The sequence below is a fragment of the Rhinoderma darwinii genome, chromosome 4, assembly GCF_050947455.1.
Source record: "Rhinoderma darwinii isolate aRhiDar2 chromosome 4, aRhiDar2.hap1, whole genome shotgun sequence".
NCBI classification, from domain to species: Eukaryota; Metazoa; Chordata; class Amphibia; order Anura; family Rhinodermatidae; genus Rhinoderma; species Rhinoderma darwinii.
Genome location: NC_134690.1, coordinates 82,853,223 through 82,867,098, shown reverse-complemented (window position 1 = coordinate 82,867,098; position 13,876 = coordinate 82,853,223). Strand labels below are relative to the sequence as shown.

Genomic DNA, 13,876 nt, shown 5'->3' with positions numbered 1-13,876 from the left:
AATTTCAAATTGGACTGTGTGGGAGCGGCGCATGCGCAGTTCCCACACAGACGCCGTACACACAAGTGAATGGGACGGGAGCCGTTCGCAGTCCCTATGGGACTGTGGCTGCCGTATTCCATGTCTGTATGTGTCGTTAATCGACACATACAGAAATGGAACAAAAAATGGCAGCCCCCATAGGGAAGAAAAAGTGTAAAAATAAGAAAAAGTAAAACACAAACACACAAATAAATATAAACGTTTTTAATAAAGCACTAACATCTTTAACATATAAAAAAATAATTTGTGATGACACTGTTCCTTTAATGGCTCTTTACAGTCAGTATAGTAACACATGTGGCACTTTACAGTCAGTATAGTAACACATGCGGCACTTTACAGTCAGTATAGTAACACATGCTGCTCTTTGCAGTCAGTATAGTAACACACGCTGCTCTTTACAGTCAGTATAGTAACGCATGCTGCACTTTACAGTCAGTATAGTAACACACGCTGCACTTTACAGTCAGTATAGTAACACATGCTGCTCTTTACAGTCAGTATAGTAACACACACTGCACTTTACAGTCACTATAGTAATGCATGCTGCTCTTTACAGTCAGTATAGGTACGCCTGCTGCACTTTACAGTCACTATAGTAATGCATGCTGCACTTTACAGTCAGTATAGTAACGCATGCTGCACTTTACAGTCAGTATAGTAACACATGCGGCACTTTACAGTCAGTATAATAACGCACGCTGCACTTTACAGTCAGTATAGTAACACATGCTGCTCTTTACAGTCAGTATAGTAACGCACACTGCACTTTACAGTCACTATAGTAATGCATGCTGCACTTTACAGTCAGTATAGGTACGCCTGCTGCACTTTACAGTCACTATAGTAATGCATGCTGCACTTTACAGTCAGTATAGTAACGCATGCTGCACTTTACAGTCAGTATAGTAACACATGCGGCACTTTACAGTCAGTATAGTAACGCACGCTGCACTTTACAGTCAGTATAGTAACGCATGCTGCACTTTACAGTCAGTATAGTAACACATGCGGCACTTTACAGTCAGTATAATAACGCATGCTGCACTTTACAGTCAGTATAGTAACGCCTGCTGCACTTTACAGTCAGTATAGTAATGCACGCTGCTCTTTACAGTCAGTATAGTAACACATGCAGCACTTTACAGTCAGTATAGTAACGCACGCTGCTCTTTACAGTCAGTATAGTAACACATGCGGCACTTTACAGTCAGTATAGTAACGCATGCTGCTCTTTACAGTCAGTATAGTAACACATGCTGCTCTTTACAGTCAGTATAGTAACGCCTGCTGCACTTTACAGTCAGTATAGTAACACATGCGGCACTTTACAGTCAGTATAGTAACGCACGCTGCACTTTACAGTCAGTATAGTAACGCATGCTGCACTTTACAGTCAGTATAGTAACACATGCGGCACTTTACAGTCAGTATAATAACGCATGCTGCACTTTACAGTCAGTATAGTAACGCCTGCTGCACTTTACAGTCAGTATAGTAATGCACGCTGCTCTTTACAGTCAGTATAGTAACACATGCAGCACTTTACAGTCAGTATAGTAACGCACGCTGCTCTTTACAGTCAGTATAGTAACACATGCGGCACTTTACAGTCAGTATAGTAACGCATGCTGCTCTTTACAGTCAGTATAGTAACACATGCTGCTCTTTACAGTCAGTATAGTAACGCCTGCTGCACTTTACAGTCAGTATAGTAACGCACGCTGCACTTTACAGTCAGTATAGTAACACATGCTGCACTTTACAGTCAGTATAGTAACACATGTGGCACTTTACAGTCAGTATAGTAACACATGCTGCTCTTTACAGTCAGTATAGTAACGCACGCTGCATTTTACAGTCAGTATAGTAACGCACGCTGCACTTTACAGTCAGTATAGTAACGCATGCGGCACTTTACAGTCAGTATAGTAACACATGCTGCTCTTTACAGTCAGTATAGTAACGCACGCTGCACTTTACAGTCAGTATAGTAACACATGCGGCACTTTACAGTCAGTATAGTAACACATGCTGCGCTTTACAGTCAGTATAGTAACACATGCTGCTCTTTACAGTCAGTATAGTAACGCATGCTGCACTTTACAGTCAGTATAGTAACACATGCAGCACTTTAGTCAGTATAGTAACGCACGCTGTTCTTTACAGTCAGTATAGTAACACATGCGGCACTTTACAGTCAGTATAGTAACGCATGCTGCTCTTTACAGTCAGTATAGTAACACATGCTGCTCTTTACAGTCAGTATAGTAATGCCTGCTGCACTTTACAGTCAGTATAGTAACGCACGCTGCACTTTACAGTCAGTATAGTAACACATGCTGCTCTTTACAGTCAGTATAGTAACGCACGCTGCACTTTACAGTCAGTATAGTAACGCACGCTGCACTTTACAGTCAGTATAGTAACGCATGCGGCACTTTACAGTCAGAATAGTAACACATGCTGCTCTTTACAGTCAGTATAGTAACGCACGCTGCACTTTACAGTCAGTATAGTAACACATGCGGCACTTTTGCAGTCAGTATAGTAACACATGCTGCTCTTTACAGTCAGTATAGTAACACATGCGGCACTTTTGCAGTCAGTATAGTAACACATGCTGCTCTTTAGTCAGTATAGTAACGCACGCTGCACTTTACAGTAAGTATAGTAACACATGCGGCACTTTACAGTCAGTATAGTAACGCACGCTGCACTTTACAGTCAGTATAGTAACGCACGCTGCACTTTACAGTCAGTATAGTAACGCACGCTGCACTTTACAGTCAGTATAGTAACGCACGCTGCACTTTACAGTCAGTATAGTAACGCACGCTGCACTTTACAGTCAGTATAGTAACGCACGCTGCACTTTACAGTCAGTATAGTAACGCACGCTGCACTTTACAGTCAGTATAGTAACACACGCTGCACTTTACAGTCAGTATAGTAACGCACGCTGCACTTTACAGTCAGTATAGTAACGCATGCTGCACTTTACAGTCAGTATAGTAACACATGCGGCACTTTACAGTCAGTATAATAACGCATGCTGCACTTTACAGTCAGTATAGTAACGCCTGCTGCACTTTACAGTCAGTATAGTAATGCACGCTGCTCTTTACAGTCAGTATAGTAACACATGCAGCACTTTACAGTCAGTATAGTAACGCACGCTGCTCTTTACAGTCAGTATAGTAACACATGCGGCACTTTACAGTCAGTATAGTAACGCATGCTGCTCTTTACAGTCAGTATAGTAACACATGCTGCTCTTTACAGTCAGTATAGTAACGCCTGCTGCACTTTACAGTCAGTATAGTAACGCACGCTGCACTTTACAGTCAGTATAGTAACACATGCTGCACTTTACAGTCAGTATAGTAACACATGTGGCACTTTACAGTCAGTATAGTAACACATGCTGCTCTTTACAGTCAGTATAGTAACGCACGCTGCATTTTACAGTCAGTATAGTAACGCACGCTGCACTTTACAGTCAGTATAGTAACGCATGCGGCACTTTACAGTCAGTATAGTAACACATGCTGCTCTTTACAGTCAGTATAGTAACGCACGCTGCACTTTACAGTCAGTATAGTAACACATGCGGCACTTTACAGTCAGTATAGTAACACATGCTGCGCTTTACAGTCAGTATAGTAACACATGCTGCTCTTTACAGTCAGTATAGTAACGCATGCTGCACTTTACAGTCAGTATAGTAACACATGCAGCACTTTAGTCAGTATAGTAACGCACGCTGTTCTTTACAGTCAGTATAGTAACACATGCGGCACTTTACAGTCAGTATAGTAACGCATGCTGCTCTTTACAGTCAGTATAGTAACACATGCTGCTCTTTACAGTCAGTATAGTAATGCCTGCTGCACTTTACAGTCAGTATAGTAACGCACGCTGCACTTTACAGTCAGTATAGTAACACATGCTGCTCTTTACAGTCAGTATAGTAACGCACGCTGCACTTTACAGTCAGTATAGTAACGCACGCTGCACTTTACAGTCAGTATAGTAACGCATGCGGCACTTTACAGTCAGAATAGTAACACATGCTGCTCTTTACAGTCAGTATAGTAACGCACGCTGCACTTTACAGTCAGTATAGTAACACATGCGGCACTTTTGCAGTCAGTATAGTAACACATGCTGCTCTTTACAGTCAGTATAGTAACACATGCGGCACTTTTGCAGTCAGTATAGTAACACATGCTGCTCTTTACAGTCAGTATAGTAACGCACGCTGCACTTTACAGTAAGTATAGTAACACATGCGGCACTTTACAGTCAGTATAGTAACGCACGCTGCACTTTACAGTCAGTATAGTAACGCACGCTGCACTTTACAGTCAGTATAGTAACGCACGCTGCACTTTACAGTCAGTATAGTAACGCACGCTGCACTTTACAGTCAGTATAGTAACGCACGCTGCACTTTACAGTCAGTATAGTAACGCACGCTGCACTTTACAGTCAGTATAGTAACGCACGCTGCACTTTACAGTCAGTATAGTAACACACGCTGCACTTTACAGTCAGTATAGTAACGCACGCTGCACTTTACAGTCAGTATAGTAACGCATGCGGCACTTTACAGTCAGTATAGTATCACACGCTGCACTTTACAGTCAGTATAGTAACACATGCGGCACTTTACAGTCAGTATAGTAACGCATGCTGCACTTTACAGTCAGTATAGTAACGCATGCTGCACTTTACAGTCAGTATAGTAACGCATGCGGCACTTTACAGTCATAATAGTAACGCACGCTGCATTTTACAGTCAGTATAGTAACACATGCTGCTCTTTACAGTCAGTATAGTAACACACACTGCACTTTACAGTCACTATAGTAATGCATGCTGCACTTTACAGTCAGTATAGGTACGCCTGCTGCACTTTACAGTCACTATAGTAATGCATACTGCACTTTACAGTCAGTATAGTAACGCATGCTGCACTTTACAGTCAGTATAGTAACACATGCGGCACTTTACAGTCAGTATAGTAACGCACGCTGCACTTTAGTCAGTATAGTAACGCATGCTGCACTTTACAGTCAGTATAGTAACGCATGCGGCACTTTACAGTCATAATAGTAACGCACGCTGCATTTTACAGTCAGTATAGTAACACATGCGACACTTTACAGTCAGTATAGTAACACATGCTGCACTTTACAGTCAGTATAGTAACACATGCTGCACTTTACAGTCAGTATAATAACGCATGCTGCACTTTACAGTCAGTAAAGTAAAGCCTGCTGCACTTTAGTCAGTATAGTAACGCACGCTGCACTTTACAGTCAGTATAGTAACACATGCTGCTCTTTACAGTCAGTATAGTAACGCACGCTGCACTTTACAGTCAGTATAGTAACGCACGCTGCACTTTACAGTCAGTATAGTAACACATGCTGCACTTTACAGTCAGTATAACGCATGCTGCACTTTACAGTCAGTATAGTAACGCCTTCTGCACTTTACAGTCAGTATAGTAACGCATGCTGCACTTTACAGTCAGTATAGTAACGCACGCTGCACTTTACAGTCAGTATAGTAACACATGCTGCTCTTTACAGTCAGTATAGTAACGCACGCTGCACTTTACAGTCAGTATAGTAACGCACGCTGCTCTTTACAGTCAGTATAGTAACGCATGCTGCACTTTACAGTCAGTATAGTAACACACGCTGCTCTTTACAGTCAGTATAGTAACACACGCTGCTCTTTACAGTCAGTATAGTAACGCATGCTGCACTTTACAGTCAGTATAGTAACACATGCAGCACTTTACAGTCAGTATAGTAACGCACGCTGCACTTTACAGTCAGTATAGTAACGCATACTGCTCTTTACAGTCAGTATAGTAACACATGCTGCTCTTTACAGTCAGTATAGTAACGCCTGCTGCACTTTACAGTCAGTATAGTAACACATGCGGCACTTTACAGTCAGTATAGTAACACATGCTGCTCTTTACAGTCAGTATAGTAACACACGCTGCTCTTTACAGTCAGTATAGTAACGCATGCTGCACTTTACAGTCAGTATAGTAACACATGCAGCACTTTACAGTCAGTATAGTAACGCACGCTGCTCTTTACAGTCAGTATAGTAACAAATGCGGCACTTTACAGTCAGTATAGTAACGCATACTGCTCTTTACAGTCAGTATAGTAACGCACGCTGCTCTTTACAGTCAGTATAGTAACGCATGCTGCACTTTACAGTCAGTATAGTAACACACGCTGCTCTTTACAGTCAGTATAGTAACACACGCTGCTCTTTACAGTCAGTATAGTAACGCATGCTGCACTTTACAGTCAGTATAGTAACACATGCAGCACTTTACAGTCAGTATAGTAACGCACGCTGCACTTTACAGTCAGTATAGTAACGCATACTGCTCTTTACAGTCAGTATAGTAACACATGCTGCTCTTTACAGTCAGTATAGTAACGCCTGCTGCACTTTACAGTCAGTATAGTAACGCACACTGCACTTTACAGTCAGTATAGTAACGCCTGCTGCACTTTACAGTCAGTATAGTAACACATGCGGCACTTTACAGTCAGTATAGTAACACATGCTGCTCTTTACAGTCAGTATAGTAACGCACACTGCACTTTACAGTCAGTATAGTAACGCACGCTGCACTTTACAGTCAGTATAGTAACACATGCTGCACTTTACAGTCAGTATAGTAACACACGCTGCACTTTACAGTCAGTATAGTAACACATGCGGCACTTTACAGTCAGTATAGTAACACATGCTGCTCTTTACAGTCAGTATAGTAACGCACGCTGCACTTTACAGTCAGTATAGTAACACATGCTGCTCTTTACAGTCAGTATAGTAACGCACGCTGCACTTTACAGTCAGTATAGTAACACATGCGGCACTTTACAGTCAGTATAGTAACACATGCTGCTCTTTACAGTCAGTATAGTAACGCACGCTGCACTTTACAGTCAGTATAGTAACACATACGGCACTTTACAGTCAGTATAGTAACGCACGCTGCACTTTACAGTCAGTATAGTAACGCACGCTGCACTTTACAGTCAGTATAGTAACGCCTGCTGCACTTTACAGTCAGTATAGTAACGCACGCTGCACTTTACAGTCAGTATAGTAACGCACGCTGCACTTTACAGTCAGTATAGTAACGCACGCTGCACTTTTCAGTCAGTATAGTAACGCACGCTGCACTTTACAGTCAGTATAGTAACGCACGCTGCACTTTACAGTCAGTATAGTAACGCACGCTGCACTTTACAGTCAGTATAGTAACGCACGCTGCACTTTACAGTCAGTATAGTAACACATGCGGCTCTTTACAGTCAGTATAGTAACGCACGCTGCACTTTTCAGTCAGTATAGTAACGCACGCTGCACTTTACAGTCAGTATAGTAACACATGCTGCTCTTTACAGTCAGTATAGTAACGGACGCTGCACTTTTCAGTCAGTATAGTAACGCACGCTGCACTTTACAGTCAGTATAGTAACACATGCTGCTCTTTACAGTCAGTATAGTAACACAAGCGGCTCTTTACAGTCAGTATAGTAACGCACGCTGCACTTTTCAGTCAGTATAGTAACACATGCTGCACTTTACAGTCAGTATAGTAACACACGCTGCACTTTACAGTCAGTATAGTAACACATGCGGCACTTTACAGTCAGTATAGTAACGCACGCTGCACTTTACAATCAGTATAGTAACGCACGCTGCACTTTACAGTCAGTATAGTAACGCATGCGGCACTTTACAGTCAGTATAGTAACGCCTGCTGCACTTTACAGTCAGTATAGTAACGCATGCTGCACTTTACAGTCAGTATAGTAACGCATGCTGCACTTTACAGTCAGTATAGTAACGCACGCTGCACTTTACAGTCAGTATAGTAACACATGCGGCACTTTACAGTCAGTATAGTAACGCACGCTGCACTTTACAGTCAGTATAGTAACACATGCTGCACTTTACAGTCAGTATAGTAACGCATGCTGCACTTTACAGTCAGTATAGTAACGCACGCTGCACTTTACAGTCAGTATAGTAACACATGCTGCACTTTACAGTCAGTATAGTAACGCACGCTGCACTTTACAGTCAGTATAGTAACACATGCTGCACTTTACAGTCAGTATAGTAACGCACGCTGCACTTTACAGTCAGTATAGTAACGCATACTGCTCTTTACAGTCAGTATAGTAACACATGCTGCTCTTTACAGTCAGTATAGTAACGCCTGCTGCACTTTACAGTCAGTATAGTAACGCACACTGCACTTTACAGTCAGTATAGTAACGCCTGCTGCACTTTACAGTCAGTATAGTAACACATGCGGCACTTTACAGTCAGTATAGTAACGCACGCTGCTCTTTACAGTCAGTATAGTAACACATGCGGCACTTTACAGTCAGTATAGTAACGCATGCTGCACTTTACAGTCAGTATAGTAACACAAGCGGCTCTTTACAGTCAGTATAGTAACGCACGCTGCACTTTTCAGTCAGTATAGTAACACATGCTGCACTTTACAGTCAGTATAGTAACACACGCTGCACTTTACAGTCAGTATAGTAACACATGCGGCACTTTACAGTCAGTATAGTAACGCACGCTGCACTTTACAGTCAGTATAGTAACGCACGCTGCACTTTACAGTCAGTATAGTAACGCATGCGGCACTTTACAGTCAGTATAGTAACGCACGCTGCACTTTACAGTCAGTATAGTAACGCACGCTGCACTTTACAGTCAGTATAGTAACGCATGCTGCACTTTACAGTCAGTATAGTAACGCATGCTGCACTTTACAGTCAGTATAGTAACGCACGCTGCACTTTACAGTCAGTATAGTAACACATGCGGCACTTTACAGTCAGTATAGTAACGCACGCTGCACTTTACAGTCAGTATAGTAACACATGCTGCACTTTACAGTCAGTATAGTAACGCATGCTGCACTTTACAGTCAGTATAGTAACGCACGCTGCACTTTACAGTCAGTATAGTAACACATGCTGCACTTTACAGTCAGTATAGTAACGCACGCTGCACTTTACAGTCAGTATAGTAACACATGCTGCACTTTACAGTCAGTATAGTAACGCACGCTGCACTTTACAGTCAGTATAGTAACGCATACTGCTCTTTACAGTCAGTATAGTAACACATGCTGCTCTTTACAGTCAGTATAGTAACGCCTGCTGCACTTTACAGTCAGTATAGTAACGCACACTGCACTTTACAGTCAGTATAGTAACGCCTGCTGCACTTTACAGTCAGTATAGTAACACATGCGGCACTTTACAGTCAGTATAGTAACGCACGCTGCTCTTTACAGTCAGTATAGTAACACATGCGGCACTTTACAGTCAGTATAGTAACGCATACTGCTCTTTACAGTCAGTATAGTAACACATGCTGCTCTTTACAGTCAGTATAGTAACGCACGCTGCACTTTACAGTCAGTATAGTAACACATGCTGCACTTTACAGTCAGTATAGTAACACATGCTGCACTTTACAGTCAGTATAGTAACGCACACTGCACTTTACAGTCAGTATAGTAACGCCTGCTGCACTTTACAGTCAGTATAGTAACACATGCGGCACTTTACAGTCAGTATAGTAACACATGCTGCTCTTTACAGTCAGTATAGTAACGCACACTGCACTTTACAGTCAGTATAGTAACGCACGCTGCACTTTACAGTCAGTATAGTAACACACGCTGCACTTTACAGTCAGTATAGTAACACACGCTGCACTTTACAGTCAGTATAGTAACGCATGCTGCTCTTTACAGTCAGTATAGTAACACATGCTGCTCTTTACAGTCAGTATAGTAACACACGCTGCACTTTACAGTCAGTATAGTAACACATGCGGCACTTTACAGTCAGTATAGTAACACATGCTGCTCTTTACAGTCAGTATAGTAACGCACGCTGCACTTTACAGTCAGTATAGTAACACATGCGGCACTTTACAGTCAGTATAGTAACGCACGCTGCACTTTACAGTCAGTATAGTAACGCACGCTGCACTTTACAGTCAGTATAGTAACGCCTGCTGCACTTTACAGTCAGTATAGTAACACATGCTGCTCTTTACAGTCAGTATAGTAACGCACGCTGCACTTTACAGTCAGTATAGTAACACATGCGGCACTTTACAGTCAGTATAGTAACACATGCTGCTCTTTACAGTCAGTATAGTAACGCACGCTGCACTTTACAGTCAGTATAGTAACACATGCGGCACTTTACAGTCAGTATAGTAACGCACGCTGCACTTTACAGTCAGTATAGTAACGCACGCTGCACTTTACAGTCAGTATAGTAACGCACGCTGCACTTTACAGTCAGTATAGTAACGCACGCTGCACTTTACAGTCAGTATAGTAACGCACGCTGCACTTTACAGTCAGTATAGTAACGCACGCTGCACTTTACAGTCAGTATAGTAACACATGCGGCACTTTACAGTCAGTATAGTAACGCACGCTGCACTTTACAGTCAGTATAGTAACGCACGCTGCACTTTACAGTCAGTATAGTAACGCCTGCTGCACTTTACAGTCAGTATAGTAACGCACGCTGCACTTTACAGTCAGTATAGTAACGCACGCTGCACTTTTCAGTCAGTATAGTAACGCACGCTGCACTTTACAGTCAGTATAGTAACGCACGCTGCACTTTACAGTCAGTATAGTAACGCACGCTGCACTTTACAGTCAGTATAGTAACGCACGCTGCACTTTACAGTCAGTATAGTAACGCACGCTGCACTTTACAGTCAGTATAGTAACACATGCGGCTCTTTACAGTCAGTATAGTAACGCACGCTGCACTTTTCAGTCAGTATAGTAACGCACGCTGCACTTTACAGTCAGTATAGTAACACATGCTGCTCTTTACAGTCAGTATAGTAACGCACGCTGCACTTTTCAGTCAGTATAGTAACGCACGCTGCACTTTACAGTCAGTATAGTAACACATGCTGCTCTTTACAGTCAGTATAGTAACACATGCGGCTCTTTACAGTCAGTATAGTAACGCACGCTGCACTTTTCAGTCAGTATAGTAACACATGCTGCACTTTACAGTCAGTATAGTAACACACGCTGCACTTTACAGTCAGTATAGTAACACATGCAGCACTTTACAGTCAGTATAGTAACGCACGCTGCACTTTACAGTCAGTATAGTAACGCACGCTGCACTTTACAGTCAGTATAGTAACGCATGCTGCACTTTACAGTCAGTATAGTAACGCACGCTGCACTTTACAGTCAGTATAGTAACACATGCTGCACTTTACAGTCAGTATAGTAATGCACGCTGCACTTTACAGTCAGTATAGTAACACATGCTGCACTTTACAGTCAGTATAGTAACGCATGCTGCACTTTACAGTCAGTATAGTAACACACGCTGCACTTTACAGTCAGTATAGTAACGCATGCTGCACTTTACAGTCAGTATAGTAACGCACGCTGCACTTTACAGTCAGTATAGTAACACATGCTGCACTTTACAGTCAGTATAGTAACGCACGCTGCACTTTACAGTCAGTATAGTAACACATGCTGCACTTTACAGTCAGTATAGTAACGCACGCTGCACTTTACAGTCAGTATAGTAACGCATACTGCTCTTTACAGTCAGTATAGTAACACATGCTGCTCTTTACAGTCAGTATAGTAACGCCTGCTGCACTTTACAGTCAGTATAGTAACACACGCTGCACTTTACAGTCAGTATAGTAACGCATGCTGCACTTTACAGTCAGTATAGTAACGCACGCTGCACTTTACAGTCAGTATAGTAACACATGCTGCACTTTACAGTCAGTATAGTAACGCACGCTGCACTTTACAGTCAGTATAGTAACACATGCTGCACTTTACAGTCAGTATAGTAACGCACGCTGCACTTTACAGTCAGTATAGTAACGCATACTGCTCTTTACAGTCAGTATAGTAACACATGCTGCTCTTTACAGTCAGTATAGTAACGCCTGCTGCACTTTACAGTCAGTATAGTAACGCACACTGCACTTTACAGTCAGTATAGTAACGCCTGCTGCACTTTACAGTCAGTATAGTAACACATGCGGCACTTTACAGTCAGTATAGTAACACATGCTGCTCTTTACAGTCAGTATAGTAACACACGCTGCTCTTTACAGTCAGTATAGTAACGCATGCTGCACTTTACAGTCAGTATAGTAACACATGCAGCACTTTACAGTCAGTATAGTAACGCACGCTGCTCTTTACAGTCAGTATAGTAACACATGCGGCACTTTACAGTCAGTATAGTAACGCATACTGCTCTTTACAGTCAGTATAGTAACACATGCTGCTCTTTACAGTCAGTATAGTAACGCCTGCTGCACTTTACAGTCAGTATAGTAACGCACACTGCACTTTACAGTCAGTATAGTAACGCCTGCTGCACTTTACAGTCAGTATAGTAACACATGCGGCACTTTACAGTCAGTATAGTAACACATGCTGCTCTTTACAGTCAGTATAGTAACGCACACTGCACTTTACAGTCAGTATAGTAACGCACGCTGCACTTTACAGTCAGTATAGTAACACATGCTGCTCTTTACAGTCAGTATAGTAACGCACGCTGCACTTTACAGTCAGTATAGTAACACATGCGGCACTTTACAGTCAGTATAGTAACACATGCTGCTCTTTACAGTCAGTATAGTAACGCACGCTGCACTTTACAGTCAGTATAGTAACACATGCGGCACTTTACAGTCAGTATAGTAACGCACGCTGCACTTTACAGTCAGTATAGTAACACATGCTGCTCTTTACAGTCAGTATAGTAACGCACGCTGCACTTTACAGTCAGTATAGTAACACATGCGGCACTTTACAGTCAGTATAGTAACGCACGCTGCACTTTACAGTCAGTATAGTAACGCCTGCTGCTCTTTACAGTCAGTATAGTAACGCACGCTGCACTTTACAGTCAGTATAGTAACGCACGCTGCACTTTACAGTCAGTATAGTAACGCACGCTGCACTTTACAGTCAGTATAGTAACGCACGCTGCACTTTACAGTCAGTATAGTAACGCATGCTGCACTTTACAGTCAGTATAACGCATGCTGCACTTTACAGTCAGTATAGTAACGCACGCTGCACTTTACAGTCAGTATAGTAACGCACGCTGCACTTTACAGTCAGTATAGTAACGCACGCTGCACTTTACAGTCAGTATAGTAACACATGCGGCTCTTTACAGTCAGTATAGTAACGCATGCTGCACTTTACAGTCAGTATAGTAACACATGCGGCACTTTACAGTCAGTATAGTAACGCACGCTGCACTTTACAGTCAGTATAGTAACGCACGCTGCACTTTTCAGTCAGTATAGTAACACATGCTGCTCTTTACAGTCAGTATAGTAACGCATGCTGCACTTTACAGTCAGTATAGTAACGCACGCTGCACTTTTCAGTCAGTATAGTAACACATGCTGCTCTTTACAGTCAGTATAGTAACGCACGCTGCACTTTTCAGTCAGTATAGTAACGCACGCTGCACTTTACAGTCAGTATAGTAACACATGCTGCTCTTTACAGTCAGTATAGTAACACATGCGGCTCTTTACAGTCAGTATAGTAACGCACGCTGCACTTTTCAGTCAGTATAGTAACACATGCTGCACTTTACAGTCAGTATAGTAACGCACGCTGCACTTTACAGTCAGTATAGTAACACACGCTGCACTTTACAGTCAGTAGAGTAACACATGC

General features: G+C 42.3%; 1 protein-coding gene across 3 annotated transcripts in view; it reads right to left on the bottom strand.

The window, feature by feature from the left end:
- The window catches only part of LOC142759273 (speedy protein 1-B-like), a 48,344-nt gene that overhangs the window by 28,548 nt on the left and 5,920 nt on the right, over window positions 1–13,876 (bottom strand). The window lies entirely within an intron of this gene.